This window comes from Salvelinus sp. IW2-2015, linkage group LG32 (genome assembly GCF_002910315.2).
Source record: "Salvelinus sp. IW2-2015 linkage group LG32, ASM291031v2, whole genome shotgun sequence".
NCBI classification, from domain to species: Eukaryota; Metazoa; Chordata; class Actinopteri; order Salmoniformes; family Salmonidae; genus Salvelinus; species Salvelinus sp. IW2-2015.
This window is the reverse complement of record NC_036871.1, coordinates 13380067-13397656: the sequence shown is the minus strand read 5'-3', so window position 1 is coordinate 13397656 and position 17590 is coordinate 13380067. Positions and strand designations below refer to the sequence as shown.

Here is a 17590-nt window from a genome sequence, read left to right as displayed (position 1 = left end):
AACTCATGTCTGACTACAACAGTGTACTAACTAGCATCAACAAACTCAAACCATTTCAGGGCCATAGCAAAACATGTCACAGTTGTCTGCGTAGTGTGACGGCGGTCACCGACCTGAATCTAATCCAATCAAGATTACGTTATKTTATAATTGAGGGATGATGACAATCACTGACCCTTGTTAGACAAAGTGCACAGTAGGGTGCCAGACTGATCCTCTGGTTATGAACGGATGCCGGGACCTACCAGAAGCAGCAAAGGTGGGCATCATAACATGTCCAGCAATGTGATTGCAATGGTTTAGCGACCTCCAAAGTAATTTAAATCACTGTTCACTTGCTATTTTCACAGCTTGTCAGGCAAGACCACAGAATAAAAGTGTGTCATGCGACACAAGTAGACTTGTAACACCACCTCCATTGTTGCAAGAGTCTCCCTCGACTCCTATGAAAAGGACATGAGGCCTCTGATAGTGACCCGTGTTATTCCCCTGATGACTGCCCAGACGGCATCATCAACAACGACAGCTAATGTGTGTTATGCGAAATTTGAAAAGTTGTATTAAACAATACCTGGTTTGAAAAATATTAGGATAATTCTCCAGCCAAGCAGATTTAACTATTCGAGTAATTTTGTTTGTGAATTGCATTAGCAAAAAGCGTTGTCCTTTCTTTAGAACAAAATGCAACTTACCTCTTGGCTGTCTTACAGTGCATTCGGAAAGTATTCATACCTCTTGACTTTTTCCACATTTTGTTAGGATACAGCCTTATTCTAAAATTAATGAAATCGTTTCCCCCCCTCATCAATCTACACACAATACCCCATACTAACAAAGCAAAAACAGGTTTCTAGAAATGTTTGCAAATGTATTAAAAATAAAAACTGAAAGTATTCAGACACTTTACTCAGTACTTTGTTGAAGCTTCTTTGGCAGAGATTACAGCCTCGAGTCTTCTTGGGTATAACACTACAAGCTTGGCTCACCTGTATTTGGGGAGTTTATCCCATTCTTCTCTGCAGATCATCTCAAGCTCTGTCAGGTTGGATGGGAGCGTCGCTGTACAGCTAATTTCAGGTCTCTCCAGAGATGTTAGATTGGGTTCAAGTCCGGACTCTGGCTGGGCCACTCAAGGACATTCAGAGACTTGCCCCGAGGCCACTCCTGCATTGTCTTGGCTGTGTGCTTAGGGTCGTTGGCCTGTTGGAAGGTAAACCTTCGCCCCAGTCTGAGGTCCTGAGCACTCTGGAGCAGGTTCTCATTAAGGATCTCTCTGTACTTTGCTCTGTTCATCTTTCCCCCGATCCTGACTAGTCTCCCAGTCCCTGCCGCTGAAAACATCCCCACAGTATGATGCTGCCACCACCATGCTTCACCGCAGGGATGGTGCCATGTTTCCTCCAGAAGTGAAGCTTGGCATTCATGCCAAAGAGTTCAATCTTGGTTTCATCAGACCAGAGAATCTTGTTTCTCATGGTCTGAGGGTCCTTAAGGTGCCTTTTGGCAAACACCAAGCAGGCTGTCATGTGCCTTTTACTGAGGAGTGGCTTCTGTCTGGCCACTCTAGCATAAAGGCCTGATTGGTAGAGTGCTGCAGAGATGGTTTTCCTTCTGGAAGGTTCTCCCATCTCCACAGATGAACTCTGGAGCTCTGTCAGAGTGCCCATCGGGTTCCCCGTCCAAGGGCCTTTTCTCCCTATTGCTCAGTTTGGTGGGTCGGCCAGCTCTAGGAAGAGTATTTGTGATTCCAAACTTCTTCCATTCAAGAACGATGGAGGCCACTGTGTTTTAGGGGACCTTAAATGCTGCAGAAATGTTTTGGTACCCTTCCCCACATTTGTGCCTCGACACAATCCTGGCTCGGAGCTCTACGGACAATTCCTTCGACCTCATACCTTGGTCTTTGCTCTAAAATGCACTGTCATCTGTGGGACCTTAGACGTGTGCTTTTTCAAATCATGTCCAATCAATTGAATTTACCACAGGTGGACTCCAATCAAGTTGTAGAAACATCTCAAGGATGATCAATGGAAACAGGATACACCTGAGCTCAATTTTGAGTCTCTTAGCAAAGGGTCTGAAAACCTATGTAAATAAGGTATTTCTGTTTTTTATTTATAATATATTTGCAAACATTTAAAAAAAAATCTGTTCATTTCTAAAAATCTGTTTTCACTTTGTCATTAAGGGGTATTATGTGTAGATTGATGAGGATCTTTTTTATTTAATCTATTTCAGAATAAGGCTGAAACAAACTGTGGAAAAAGTCAAGGGGTCTGAGTACTTTACAAATGCACTGTATATTTGGTATTTTGGTATTTCATTAGGATCCACTTTAGCTGTTGCAAAAGCWGCAGCTACTCTTCCTGGGGTCCACACAAAACATGAAACATAATACAGAATTACATAATACAGAACATCAATAGACAAGAACAGCTCAAGGACAGAACTACCGACTTAAAAAAATWAAATCATATCAATGCATACACACAAACTATCCAGGTCAAATAGGGGAGAGCCCTTGTGCCGCGAGGTGTTGCTTTATCTGTTTTTTTAAACCAGGTTTGCTGTTTATTTAAGCAATATGAGATGGATAGAAGTTCCATGCAAAAAGGGCTCTATATAATACTGTACACTTTCTTGAATTTGTTCTGGATTTGGGGACTGTGAAAAGACCCCTGGTGGCATGTCTGGTGAGATAAGTGTGTGTGTCAGAGCTGTGTGTAAGTTGACTATGCAAACAATTTGGGATTTTAACACATTGTTTCTTATAAAAAGAAGACGTGATGCAGTCAGTCTCTCCTCAACTCTTAGCCAAGAGAGACTGGCATGCATAGTATTTATATCAGCCCTCTGATTACAATTAAGAGCAAAATGTGCCGCTCTGTTCTGGGCCAGCTGCAGCTTAACTAGGTCTTTCCTTGCAGCACTGGACCACACAACTGGACTATAATCAAGATTAGACAAAACTAGAGCCTGCAGAACTTGCTTTTTGGAGTGTGGTGTCAAAAAAGCAGAGCATCTCTTTATTACGGCTAGACCTCTCCCGATCTTTACAACCACTGAATCTATATCTTTTGACCATGACAGTTTACAATCTAAGGCATTGCCAAGTAATTTAGTCTCCTCAATTTGTTCAACAGCCACACCATTCATTACCAGATTCAGCTGAGGTCTAGAACTTAAGAAATGATTTGTACCAAATACAATGCTCTTAGTTTTAGAGATGTTCAGAACCAGTTTATTACTGGCCACCCATTCCAAAACAGACCGCGACTCTTTGTTAAGGGTTTCAGTGACTTCATTAGCTGTGGTTGCTGATGCATATATGGTTGAATCATCAGCATACATGGACACACATGCTTTGTTTAATGTCAGTGGCAGGTCATTGGTAAAAATAGAAGAGGGCCTAGAGAGCTGCCCTGTGGTACACCAYACTTTACATGTTTGACATTATAGAAGCTTCCATTAAAGAAAACCCTCTGAGTTATATTAGATAGATAGCTTTGAATACACAATATGGCAGAAGTTGAAAAGCCATAGCACATAAGTTCTCTCAACAACAGGTTATGGTCAATAATAACAAAGGCTGCACTGAAATCTAACAGTACAGCTCCCACAATCTTCTTTTTATCAATTTCTTTCAACCAATCATCAGTCATTTGTGTCAGTGCAGTTCATGTTGAGTTCCCTTCTCTGTAAACATGCTGAAAGTTTGTTGTTAATTTGTTTAGAGAGAAATAGCATTGTATTTCGTCAAATACATTTTTTCCCAACAGTTTGCTAAGAGCTGGCAGCAAGCGTATAGGTCTGCTGTTAGAACCAGTAAAGGCTGCTTTACCACTCTTGGGTAGCGGAATTACTTTGGCTTCCCTCCAGACCTGAGAACAAAGGCTTTCCTCTAGGCTCAGATTAAAAATATGACAGATAGGAGTGGCTATAGAGTCAGCTACCATCCTCAGTAGCTTTCCATCTAAGTTGTCAATGCCTGGAGGTTTGTCATTATTGATTGATAACAAWAAWTTTTTCCACCTCTCCCACACTAACTTTACAAAATTCAAACTTGCACTGCATTTCTTTCATTCTTTGTTGTTTTATACATGAATACAATTGTTCACTGTTGGTTGTTGGCATTTCCTCCCTATGTTTGCCCACTTTGCCAATGAAAGAATCATTAAAATAATTGGCAACATCAAATGGTTTTGTGATGAATCAGCCACCTGATTCAATGAAAGATGAATTTAAATCATTGATCTTGGCTTCATAATAAAGTTTCTTCTTTTTGTTGAGTTTAGTCACATAATTTCTCTTTTGCCCCATCTCTTTCAACCATACAGTTTTTCAATTCATTTATTGAACGACTCTAATCTAGATGTTTTCTATTTCTCTGAGATATGGCTGAAGAAATCTTCTCCTATTTCTGCCTTTAATGTCCCTAGATATTCCATATTCAGGAGGGACAAGGGAGAGGGCAGAGGGGGTGGATTGTTTATGTACATGAAAGATAACTTTAAATGCAATCGTATTATATGGAAACATGCCAATGACATTGAATGTATGGGGCTGAATGTCTTCCTCTCCCCTCATATGTCTCTTACTATTATTGGATTATATCGACCACCAACATCTGATATCTTGTTTTATGACAATCTAAATGCCATGCTTAAAGAATGTGATCATAGAAAGGCGTCTTCATGGGCGATTTCAATATAAACTGGGAAAACAAAACTTGCAGGAAAAAACTCAAAGAGATCACAGATTATTTCAACCTGACTCAAATAATACAAGGTCCTACCAGAGTAACACAGTCATCCCAGACTCAAATTGATCTGGTATTTACTAACAGACCTGATCGAATAATTAAGTCCAGTAATTTACTAACTGGCATATCTGACCACAATGTTACATTGGTGGTTAGAAAGCTCACTAAAAAGAGATTTAAGAACTATATTAATGTGCAACAGTACGATTAAAAAATCCATAAAAGTGAGCAGAGTAACTACGACGCAGCTATAAGTCAAATTGACCGGTCTGATATGTTAAGCAATGAAGACCCAGAGTCTGGATACAGAACATTTCTGTCAGCTACTGACAGAGTGGAATACCTCTTTTACTAGGAAATTTCAACTTAAGCCAAGACGGAAAACCTCTCTACCATGGCTCAGTGAGGACCTCTGGAGACAGATGAGAGAACGGGATTTTTCCTTGAAAAAGTCTGGTAAGAATGATGACAGACGTATATTTGCATCACTGAGAAATAAGGTGGTTAGGAATATAAAAAAAGCAAAAGCAGAGTTCTTTCTTAGAGTGATAAATGAAGTAAAAGGAAATGGCAAAGTGATTTGGGAAAATCTCGATAAACTAACAGGGAGAGGAGCTGAAAAGTCCAAAAAACATCCTGAATTAAAGGTTAATGGAATTCTTATTCTAGACTCCAATTTCATATCCACCACCTTTAACAACCCAGACCACAGTTCTCACTCCCATAGATAATAATAAACCAATATTCCGAATTCCTGAAATATCAGCATCAACAGTGGACAGTATTATTAGCTTCTTCAGYCGCTCTAGAACAAAATATGTATTTGGTCTAGATACTGTATTACTGAAGAGACACAAATATTCTCTGATTGCACCTATTGTACATCTAGTTAATCTGTCCAATGCTTGGAATGCTGCTGCAGTGATACCTGTTTTAAAATCTGGTGACCCAACACTGGTGGAAAATTACCGACCTATGAGCATACTTCCAGTGCTATCAAAAGTAGCTGAAAGATGGGTAGCTGATCATCTGACTGATCACCTCATTCAGGGTAGCGCCATACATCAAATGCAATTTGGATTCAGAACTAACCATTCTACCGAAACAGCCAATTGCTATTTTCTGGAGTGCAATAAATCTAAACTGGACATTGGCGGTGAAGTCAGCGCTGTCTTTTGGATCTTTAAAAGTATTTTGAAACTGTGAATCATGAGTTACTCCTATCCAAACTATCCTCCCTTAATGTGTCCACTGAAGTCATTAGTTGGATGTATTCCTATCTGACAAACAGAAGTCAAAGGGTTCGTTTGGGGGACACTCAGCCGGACTCTCTTTACTATAMCATTGGGGTCCCACAAGGGTCAATATTAGGCCCCCTTCTGTTTACCATCTATATAAATGATCTCCCATTCTTTCCCACAAGTTAACATGCAGATGTATGCAGACGATACAGTTCTGTATGTATACTCAAGAAATAGACAATTGGTTGTTAACTGGAGCTATGGTACATGTTTCTAAATGGATGACTAATTCTTGCCTGCATTTAAATATCRACAAGACTGTTTGTATGTACTTCTCTAAGAAATCCATTGATTCTTCCCAACAAGCTGTTCTTGTTAATGGGGAGAATCTGAAAGTWGTGTCTAACTTCAGATATCTTGGTGTCATATTGGACTCCAACTTGACATTTAAGAAACATGTGAAGAAGGTGGTTAACACAGTCAAGTTTGGATTATCCAACTTTAGGTTTATAAGACCTTTCCTTCCTCTGGAGGCCACCAGTTATATATGCATGCTGTGATCTTCTCACATCTGAGATATTGCCTCACATGCTGGTCACAATCAGGAGCTACTATTCTGAAACCAATTGAATCACTCTACAAACAAGCACTTAAGATTTTTGATAACAAACCAAACAGGTACCACCATTGTCATATCATTTACAAACATAATKTATTTAGTCTGGATAGCTTTAAGCAGTATGTAGATGCAAGCCTTGTCTTTAAGATCCTGCATAGTCTTGCCCCTCCACCCCTAYGCCGGCATATCATGCTCAAGGAAAGCACCTCCAGGATAACAAKGGCAGTAACTAGAGRGGATTGTTGTCCCTTTTCAACACAGTAAAATCAGCCGATCAGTCTTCTCTGTTAGAGCTACAATATACTGGAATGCAATKCCCATGGACTTGAGAGCTGCACTGATTATTATACTTTTACATTTGAATTGAAAACATGGCTAAAATCTATCCAAACCTGTACACATGAGTTATCTGWGGTTCCTCATATGTAAGACGACAGTTGATGATAGTGTTGCTGTTGTCGTTAGAATGATATATTATTGGATGTGATGTATTTGTATTGTTTTAGTGAGTATGTGTATTGTGGTTGTGTAATTGTCCTTAGCTGCCCTGGGACTATGGGTGCAAGTTAGCTTTTGGCTAACCCTGCCACATTTACATGGATGTTGCATTATTGTAATATTGATTGTTGATTAATGTGCATTGTCCCCTATAAAAAATATAGCTTTTTTATCGTCATCAATCCATGGAGCCTTAACAGTTCTAACAGTCAGTTTCTTAACAGGTGCATGTTTATCAATGATTGGAAGAAGCAATTTCAAAAATTCATCAAATGCAGCATCTGGATGATCCTCATAATCACATCAGACCAACAAATATTTTTTAAATCATCCACATAAGAGTCGCAGCAAAATTTTTGTATGATCTCTTATACACTATTTTAGGCCAGCTGTTAGAACGTTGGCTTTCCTGGATGTAGCCACTATATTGTGATCATTGCATCCAATGGGTACGGATACAGCTTTAGAACGAAGTTCTACAGTATTAGTAAAAATGTGATTCGATACATGTGGATGATCTTCTTCCTGTAGTGTTTGTAAACACCTGGTAGGTTGATTAATAACCTGACCAGATTACAGGCACTGGTTACAGTAACAAGATTCCTCTTGATGTAACGGTTTTCCTCCTCCTCTTCATCCGAAGAGGAGAGCAGGGATTGAACCAAAATGCAGCGTTGTGTGATGACATAATTTATTTAAACAAGACGAAAAACGAACTATACTTGAATAATGAACAAAACAATAAACGATGTAGACAGACCTGGCGACGAACTTACATAAACACGAAGAACGCAATAACAGGAAAACTGACTACATAAAACAAACAAAACAAACAAAACAAACAAACAAACAAACAAACAAACAAACACAAACAACAAACCGAAAACAGTCCCGTGTGGCGTAACATACAGACACTGACACAGGAGACAACACCCACAACAAACACTGTGAAACTACCTACCTTAATATGATTCTCAATCAGAGGAGATGAAAACCACCTGCCTCTTAATTGAGAACCATATTAGGTACCCAAACAACATAGAACAGAAAACATAGACTGCACCCCAAACTCACGTCCGACCAACTAACACATACAAAACTAACAGAAAACAGGTCAGAACGTGACACTTGAGCAGACAGCTTGATGAAAACCAGTCAATATTCAGGTCCCAAGAAGTCTGTTTACATCACATACACTATCAAGCATTTCCACAATTTATTTAGATACTGACTGTTAGCACTTGGTGGCCTATAGCAACACCCAAAAGAAACGGCTTTAGATGACCCAGGTGAACCTGCAACCACACACTTCAATAAGACTTGACATAAGATCTTCTCGAAGCATTGCAGGATATGGCTCTGAATATATACAGCAACACTCCCCCATAAGCATTTCTGTCTCTTCTATAGATGTTATATCTTGTATTGCTACTGATGTATCATCAAATGAATTAATCTAAGTGAGTCTCAGAAATGGCTAATATGTGAATGTTATCTGATGTTAGCAAGTAATATATTTCATGAACCTTATTTCTAAGGCTGCATATACAGTTGAAGTCGGAAGTTTACATACACTTAGGTTGGAGTCATTAAAACTCGTTTTTCAACCACTCCACAAATGATCTTGTTAACAAACTATAGTTTTGGCAAGTCGTTAGGACATCTACTTTGTACAGGACACAAGTAATTGTTTACAGCACGATTATTTCACTTATAACTCACTGTATCACAATTCCAGTGGGTCAGACGTTTACATACACTAAGTTGACTGTGCCTTTAAACAGCTTGGAAAATTCCATAAAATGATGTCATGGCTTTAGAAGCTTCTGATAGGCTAATTGACATCATTTGAGTCAATTGGAGTGTACCTGTGGATGTATTTCAAGTCCTACCTTCAAACTCAGTGCCTCTTTGCTTGACATCATGGGAGAATCAAAATATCAGCCAAGACCTCAGAAAAAACATTGTAGACCTCCACAAGTCTGGTTCATCCTTGTGAGTAATTTCCAAATGCCTGAAGATACCACGTTCATCTGTACAAACAATAGTACGCAAGTATAAACACCATGGGACCACTCAGCCGTCATACCGCTCAGGAAGGAGATACGTTCTGCCTCCTAGAGATTAACATACTTTGGTGCGAAAAGTGCAAATCAATCCCAGAACAACAGCAAAGGACCTTGGGAAGATGCTTGGGGAAACAGTTACAAAAGTATTATATCCACAGTAAAACGAGTCCTATATCGACATAACCTGAAAGGCCGCTCAGCAAGGAAGAAGCCACTGCTCCAAAACCGCCATAAAAAAGCCGGATTACGGTTTGCAACTGCACATGGGACAAAAGATCGTACTTTTTGGAGAAATATCCTCTGGTCTGATGAAACAAAAATAGAACTGTTTGGCCATAATGACCATCGTTACGTATGGAGGAAAAAGGGGAGGCTTGCAAGCTGAAGAACACCGTCCCAGCCGTGAAGCATGGGGGTGCAGCATCATGTTGTGGGGGTGCTTTGCTGCAGGAGGGACTGGTGCACTTCACAAATAGATGGCATCATGAGGCAGAGAAATTATGTGGATATATTGAAGCAACATCTCCAAGACATCAGTCAGGAAGTTAAAGCTTGGTTGCAAATGGGTCTTCCAAATGGACAATGACCCCAAGCATACTTCCAAAGTTGTGGCAAAATGGCTTAAGGACAGCAAAGTCAAGGTATTGGAGTGGCCATCACAAAGCCCTGACCTCAATCCTATAGAAAATTTGTGGGCAGAACTGAAAAAGCGTGTGCGAGCAAGTAGGCCTACAAACTGACTCCGTTACACCAGCTCTGTCAGGAGGAATGGGCCAAAATTCACCCAACTTATTGTGGGAAGCTTGTGGAAGGCTACCCGAAACGTTTGACCCAACTTAAACTATTTAAAGGCAACGCTACCAAATACAAATTGAGTGTATGTAAACTTCTGACCCACTGGGAATGTGATGAAAGAAATAAAAGCTGAAACAAATCATTCTCTCTACTATTATTCTGACATTTCACATTCTTAAATAAAGTGGTGATCCTAACTGACCTAAGACAGGGAATTTTTACTAGATTAAATGTCAGGGATTGTGAAAAACTGAGTTTAAACGTATTTGGCTTAGGCGTATGTAAACTTCCAGCTTCAACTGTATTCATATGGGCTATTTTCAGCCCTTTCCTGGGTAGCTTATCAGAGATAAACATAATACTGAAAAGAGCAGACAAAGCAAGAGACAAAAATATACATTCAGCAGTCCATTAATCAATGTGTGTGTGTGTGTTGCGGGGTTGAGGCTACGAACCCATAGGCTTGGCTCTCTCATATCACCCTGTCACACCACCTTGTAACATTGCCTGCTGCAGTTGTTGGAGACATGTCCAGTTTGCAGCCGAACATGCAGCATAGAGAAGACCAACAAGGGACGCCTCATCAGCATCATACAGACATGTCCTCACTGTGAGAATTCCTACAAATATAACGGTCAGCCACATGTTGGAGCTAATCTACGCTGCTATGATCATCAAGGAGGCTCTGGCAAAGACCTCACCACCAGCCTCACCTCTTGCCTGCTCACCAACGGTCGTCGATGGGGAGAACAGATTTAGGTAGGTTTTATCTGACCGTTCAAATTTCGACATAGTACCTGTTTGTGTGTCAGATATCACCTATCCTAACTGCCATTGGTAATAGAACAGTGAWTGTGTGTGTTCATAGAAACATGTATGGAGCCAGTACATGGAGACTTGCAAGATGATGTGATGGAGTCCAGACTGACAGACGGGCTTGATACTGATGCCTCTGAATGGAGAGGGACCTTACCTGTATTGTCTTTTTTTATKATTGAATTGAATGGTATTAGTSAATATGGGGAGGGAGACCACACAGGAAGGAATGACCACTCTGACATGTTTGCCAAGGTAGCCCCRTTACCACCAGACAAAATGGACACAGTGTCTGTTTCGGCTGGGAATGACAATGAAAGGTGAAACATKCACATTGTTATATTAGCAGGACACTGCTTCTATGGTATTATGKRAAGGGTTGTTTATTCTACATGGACCYGTTACTACATTTGAAATGTATGAAAACACTTAGYTTAGAATATCTACATAAATTCATCAATTGCCTTCTTATCATATTACTCTGTAGGCTACTGACGATTCAAAGCTTCCTCGGGCATCTCACCATACATCTGCCTGTAGTTATTGAACTCAACCTGCAGGAGGTTTGTTTGTTGTGATTGAGTGGGAGGAAACAGCTGCGGGCAAGGTTCTGACAGATGGGTGTGTCTGGGTGGTGGCAAGGACACGCCCAAGAAACACACACATCAAACCACACCCCCAAGCCAACTCAYGTTTGGCTTCTTTTCATGGCCGCCAGCATTTCTTGAGGAGCAAGCCAAAAAACGAGGCCAAATCAGCAGGTGCAGTTCCCCTTTAAAGTTCTACTGTGGCCTGCCAATCAACTGAATCTTTTGTTTTTGGTTTGAGATTAAATAATTGTTGAGTGAGCACACTCATTTTTTCACACTCATATTTCAAGTGCCGGATTTACATTCAGCAAAGTCACTCAAGCTGCATTAGTCGGACAAGAAGAGAGAAATTGGATGGGGGATGACTGGCATTCATACACCTGAGTGAGAATGTGAAAACACAAACTCAGGAAAGTCACCTTCAACAAACTACAATGAAGTAATTTTCCACCCAGAATCACAAAATCTTTCTCTGCCTCAGTCTCTTAACCTCTGTCACCCCCCCCCCCCCCACACACACACACACACACACACCACCACCCTTCTACACTACTCCTCTCTCACACTGCTACCACAGGCAGACAAGTGGAACTATACTGGAGACAGATACAGAATATATGAGCAGAATACCTTCAAACTCAGCTCAGTCTTCTCTCCCCAAAGCTTTCCAGGTCACTGACTTGAACCTTTTCTACCTTTTGTTTATCTTCTTTTGTGGCTTCTTCAACTTTTTTTCGCACAAAGACCAGGACCACTACAGACAGACCATGGACAGAATCATGTCTGTTGGGTCTTGCTGTTTGGTTATTAAGTGTAAGCTGACAGCTGTTTAATTATGTTTCGTATCGTTACTCTTCGTATCACTTTGACTAATGTGCAAACCTCTGTTTTTCAGGAGAACCACGCAAGTTTGACCCAACATTCAGAGGACCAATCAGCAACAGGTATTTTCCCGCTTTTGCCTTCTTTGCTTTTGCCTTCACAGCCCAACAGTGGGTCTTGTTTCATTTGTGAGARGCACTGAGTGCTTGTTGCTATGTGTGATCCCATTTCCAGACGGTGAGTGTTTTCACTATACTGCTGCTAATGGCTAGCAGTGGTGATGAAATGAGAGTGCTGCCAAAGGCCTGTCCCACTGGTGATGTACTGCTCACATTATAGGGCTTTGGTGATGTACTACACAACTTTTAGTACTACACATCAATGTTAAAGACTCAGTCACCATGGAAATGCCCATATCGACAGTAGTGTTTGATTTGATATAAAATATCATATTTTAATGAATGAAGGGCTATGTCCCTTACCCTTTAAAAGTAGTGCACTAATTGAATGTCATTTGAGACGGAGCCCATGGTCTGCTCTGATCTCTGCTTTGGCTGGACTGAAAATGGGAATTACCTTTATAGGCTATAGCCATTAACTTTCAAGCTAATATTGAATGTGAGTTAAGCCTATTCTCATACAGACCCTGTGAAATGTCMGTGTAGACCCAGTGTTTAACTTACATTTCAGATATTATAAGAGATTATCCGTTGGTGAAATAACWAAATATTAATCCATAGAATTTAATAGATGGATTTGGTGCTTTGGAAAAGCACAAATCTCCTCAGACAGAAAGACTATTAACCATAGAGATAAAACGTTCTATTCTAATACCAATCATATTATACATGTCTTTGCCACTACATTACAAACCCAAACATTTGAGATTCCTTAGCCAACCTTCACAGATGATASAGACCCTCCCTTCCCTACCCATCTCCTAGCRTTACACCTGACAGAAGCCTTTTCTCTCCCGTCTGACAGTGTCACAGCTAAAAGCCTGTCAGAGAAAATAGGGAGAAAAAGGGRGAGGAAATCGATGGCTATTAGAGACTCAGGTGACTGACTGGCTGCAATCAGTGTGGCTCCAACCAGCTGGAACAGGGACCAGGTCAACCGGCTAGAGCCCCACTAGCCCAGACAGAGGGGGTGGCAAGGAGTGGAGCAGAGTGGGATGTTTAAATAAGCAACGAGGAGGACACTTCAAATCCTTTATTAGACGTCACTGACAAAACCTATCCAGGGGAAAAGAGAGGGAAAATGAAAGTGTCTGGGTGGTTGATTGTTATGGTGGGACAGTGCTGGAGGATTGGTGTTGTGGAGATTGTAGTCATCTTTGTGGTTTTGTTTAGAGTGTTTGTCAATGGAAATGTGTTAGGACTAATTGTATGATTTGAAGAGCGGTGTGGGTGCACAGACCTCAGATCTGTCATCAACCCAACTCCCACTGTTTCTTCATCAGCTTATATTCACAAGGCTCAATTGACGATAAATAACACCTTAGCTAGCAGATGAGGGAAAGTATCTTTCACTTCTTAATTGGGTAAGAGCACATTATTACAGTTATTCCAATGGAGAATGTGAAAAATGCATTGATCCTTTACGGAAGGCTTCCCTTAAAGTCAGAGTAGGGAGCTGCAGAGATGTAATTATAGATCCTCTGTGTGTGTGTGTGTGTGTGTGTGTGTGTGTGTGTGTGTGTGTGTGTGCGTGTGTGCGTGCGTGCGTGCGTGTGTGAAGCTCTTATGGTGGCAAAAATGACACAGGAGTTCATGATTAAATTACCACACGTTTTATAGCTACACAATAAGTGTTAATGTTGTTCTATTTGATTCTTTTAGGATGTCTCTGTATCAGTGTTTTCACCCCAGCAGCAATTTCAGGGCTCAGTGGATATCTTATTGAAGATATGTTTCAGCTACCCAGCAAGACAGAGATCCTCCCCAGATGCCTAAGACTATGTTGAAAAGTTTTCTAAAGCTGTGTATGTGTATTGCTAAACTTTTTGCTGTATTAGAATATAGTTAGTTTCCACCTTTAAAACAGTGAGAGTCCTACCTGTATAATGAGAGCTACCTATGAGAGTCTTACACACTCATACCTCAAGATACGAACTTGGGTCGCTTGCTATCTCATAAGTAAGTACAGGTTAATGACAGTCTCATGTCCTTACGATATCCGTGTTCAAACTTACAAGTGCAGTTTGTTGCAAAGTTGTTATAAAACCAATGAGTGGACATGATGAAGTGAAGGGTTTGTAGCCAGCTAGCGACCCTCTATTTTTCAAGTTCTGCCCCCCCACCACCCTCGACTCTAAGAACACTCTCGGGTTCCTGTCAAGGATGAGACACCACACACCTCCGCCCATTTACTAGTTCTGCTGCTGACCATATATTTTCTCTGGCTCGCCACACAGAAGAGGAATAGTTTTTTTCCTCCAGTCTGTTTATCCAATCATTTACAGTAGCTCAAAGATGCTGAAAACTTTGACTAGGCCTATTTGGGGACACTTTTGTCTAGTTGTTCTTTTTGAGCTCATACATATAGATTTGCTTTGTTATGTGCAGTTATAATTTCAAGCCCATATTTCACTCAGGGTGCCAACTGCCATCTTCTCATTACCGTTCACAGCCATTGTTAGAATCATTAATCAAGTTCCTATTCAGAGACATAAAGCAGTCCTGCAGGAATGGATCAGTGGTTTTAATTAAAAACGAGAGACATTAATTCAGTCTCTTCAATGTCTATTTTGAGTGAGAGATATGGAGTCGTTTAATGATGGGATTTTAAAGATGGCCACAGATTAAACCAGTCAACTATTGAATCTCTAGCCTGGTCTCAGATCTGTTTGTGTTACCTTTCCAACTCCTTGTCACTGATTGCCGCAAGTTAGCAAAAAGGCACAAACAGATCAGGGACCAGGCTATTGAATCCCAGGTCGCATCAATTCTCATACTCTGACTGTTTCTCTCCTTCCTAAATTCTCCTGTGAAATTTGAATTTATGACAGCGATTAAGCGAACAGCACAGGGCCCCCCACACACATGACTGGTTCAGAGGCAGTGATTTATAAAACAAAATGTTGTGTGCCGATAACTCCTGAAAGGCAACACATGAATTGCAGCGCGACGTTGAGAGGTGACTGTCTTGGTGATTTATCTCTATAAGTTGTCCATCATCCTTCAGACTGAGGTGGTCGTTCTTTATCATAGAGCTCACAGGCAGATGTTTATTATTGTTAATTCTTCTAGTGCAGGCTTAGGAAGGCCACCAAAAATTCAGAAATGTCCATCCCCAACTACATMATTTTCCGACAAGATAGAACTGCCAAAGGRGGCGGAGTTGCAATCTACTGCAGAGATAGCCTGCAGAGTTCTGTCATACYATCCAGGTCTGTGCCCAAACAGTTCAAGCTTCTACTTTTAAAAATCCACCTTTCCAGAAATAAGTCTCTCACTGTTGCCGCTTGTTATAGACCCCCCTCAGCCCCCAGCTGTGCCCTGGACACCATATGTGAATTTATTGCCTCCCATCTATCTTCAGAGTTCGTACTGTTAGGTGACCTAAACTGGGATATGCTTAACACCCCGGCCGTCCTACAATCTAAGATAGATGCCCTCAATCTCACACAAATTATCAAGGAACCTACCAGGTACAACCCTAAATCAGTAAACATGGGCACCCTCAAAGATATCATTCTGACCAACTTGCCCTCTAAATAAACCTCTGCTGTCTTTAACCAGGATCTCAGAGATCATTGCCTCATTGTCTGTGTCCGCGGTCAAACGACCACCCCTCATCACTGTCAAACGCTCCCTAAAACACTTCAGCGAGCAGGCCTTTCTAATCGATCTGGCCCGGGTATCCTGGAAGGATATTGACCTCATCCCGTCAGTAGAGGATGCCTGGTTGTTCTTTAAAAGTGCTTTCCTCATCATCTTAAATAAGCAGGCCCCATTCAAAAAATGGGTGGCGTAGTGGTCTAAGGCACTGCATCGCAGTGCTAGCTGTGCCACCAGAGACTCTGGGTTAGAGCCCAGGCTCTGCCGCAGCCGGCCGCAACCGGGAGGTCCATGGGGCGACGCACAATTGGCCTAGCGTCGTACGGGTTAGGGAGGGTTTGGACGGTAGGGATATCCTTGTCTYATCGCGCACTAGTGACTCCTGTGGCGGGCCGGGCGCAGTGCGCGCTGACCAGGTCGCTAGGTGCACAGTGTTTCCTCCGACACATTGGTGCAGCTGGCTTCCGGGTTGGATGCACGCTGTKTTAAGAAGCAGTGCGGCTTGGTTGGGTTGTGTTTCGGAGGCTCTCGACCTTCGTCTCTCCCGTACGGGAGTTGTAGCGATGAGACAAGATAGTACCTACTAACAATTGGATACCACGAAATTGGGGAGAAAAAGGGGGTAAAAATTCAACAACAAAAGAAAACGAACCACAAATGTAGAACTAAGAACAGATATAGCCCTTGATTCACTCCAGACTTGACTGCCCTTGACCAGCACAAAAACATCCTGTGGTGTACTACATTAGCATCGAACAGCCCCCGCRATATGCAACTTTTGCAGGAACCAATATACACAGTCAGTTAGGAAAGCTAAGGCTAGCTTTTTCAAACAGAAATTTGCATCCTGTAGCACTAATTCCCAAAAGTTTTGTGACACTGTAAAGTCCATGGAGACTAAGAGCAACTCCTCCCAGCTGCCCACTGCACTGAGGCTAGGAAACACTGTCACCACCAATAAATCTACGATAATCGAGAATTTCAATAAGCATTTTTCCCCCCGCTTCTCTTTCACCCAAATCCAGATAGCTGATGTTCTGAAAGAGCTGCAAAATCTGGATCCCTACAAATCAGCTGGGCTAGACAATCTGGACCCTCTCTTTCTAAAATGATCYGCCRAAATTGTTGCAACCCCTATTACTAGCCTGTTCAACCTCTCTTTCGTATCGTCTAAGATCCCCAAAGATTGGAAAGCTGCCGCGGTCATCCCCCTCTTCAAAGGRGGAGACACTCTAGACCCAAACTGTTAAAGACCTATATMCATCCTGCCCTGCCTTTCTAAAGTCTTCGAAAGCGAAGTTAATAAACAGATCACCGACCATTTCGATTCCAACCGTACCTTCTCCACTATGCAATCTGGTTTCCGAGCTGGTCATGGGTGCACCTCAGCCACGCTCAAGGTCCTAAACGATATCATAACCGCCATCGATAAAAGACAGTACTGTGCAGCCGTCTTCATCGACCTGGCCAAGGCTTTCGACTCTGTCAATCACCGCATTCTTATCGGCAGACTCAATAGCCTTGGTTTCTCAAATGACTTCCTCGCCTGGTTCACCAGCTACTTCTCAGATAGAGTTCAGTGTGTCAAATCGGAGG

General features: G+C 41.6%; 1 pseudogene; it reads left to right on the top strand.

Annotated features, from left to right (window-relative positions):
- The window catches only part of LOC111957171 (choline transporter-like protein 5-A), a 121419-nt pseudogene that overhangs the window by 47306 nt on the left and 56523 nt on the right, over positions 1 to 17590 (top strand).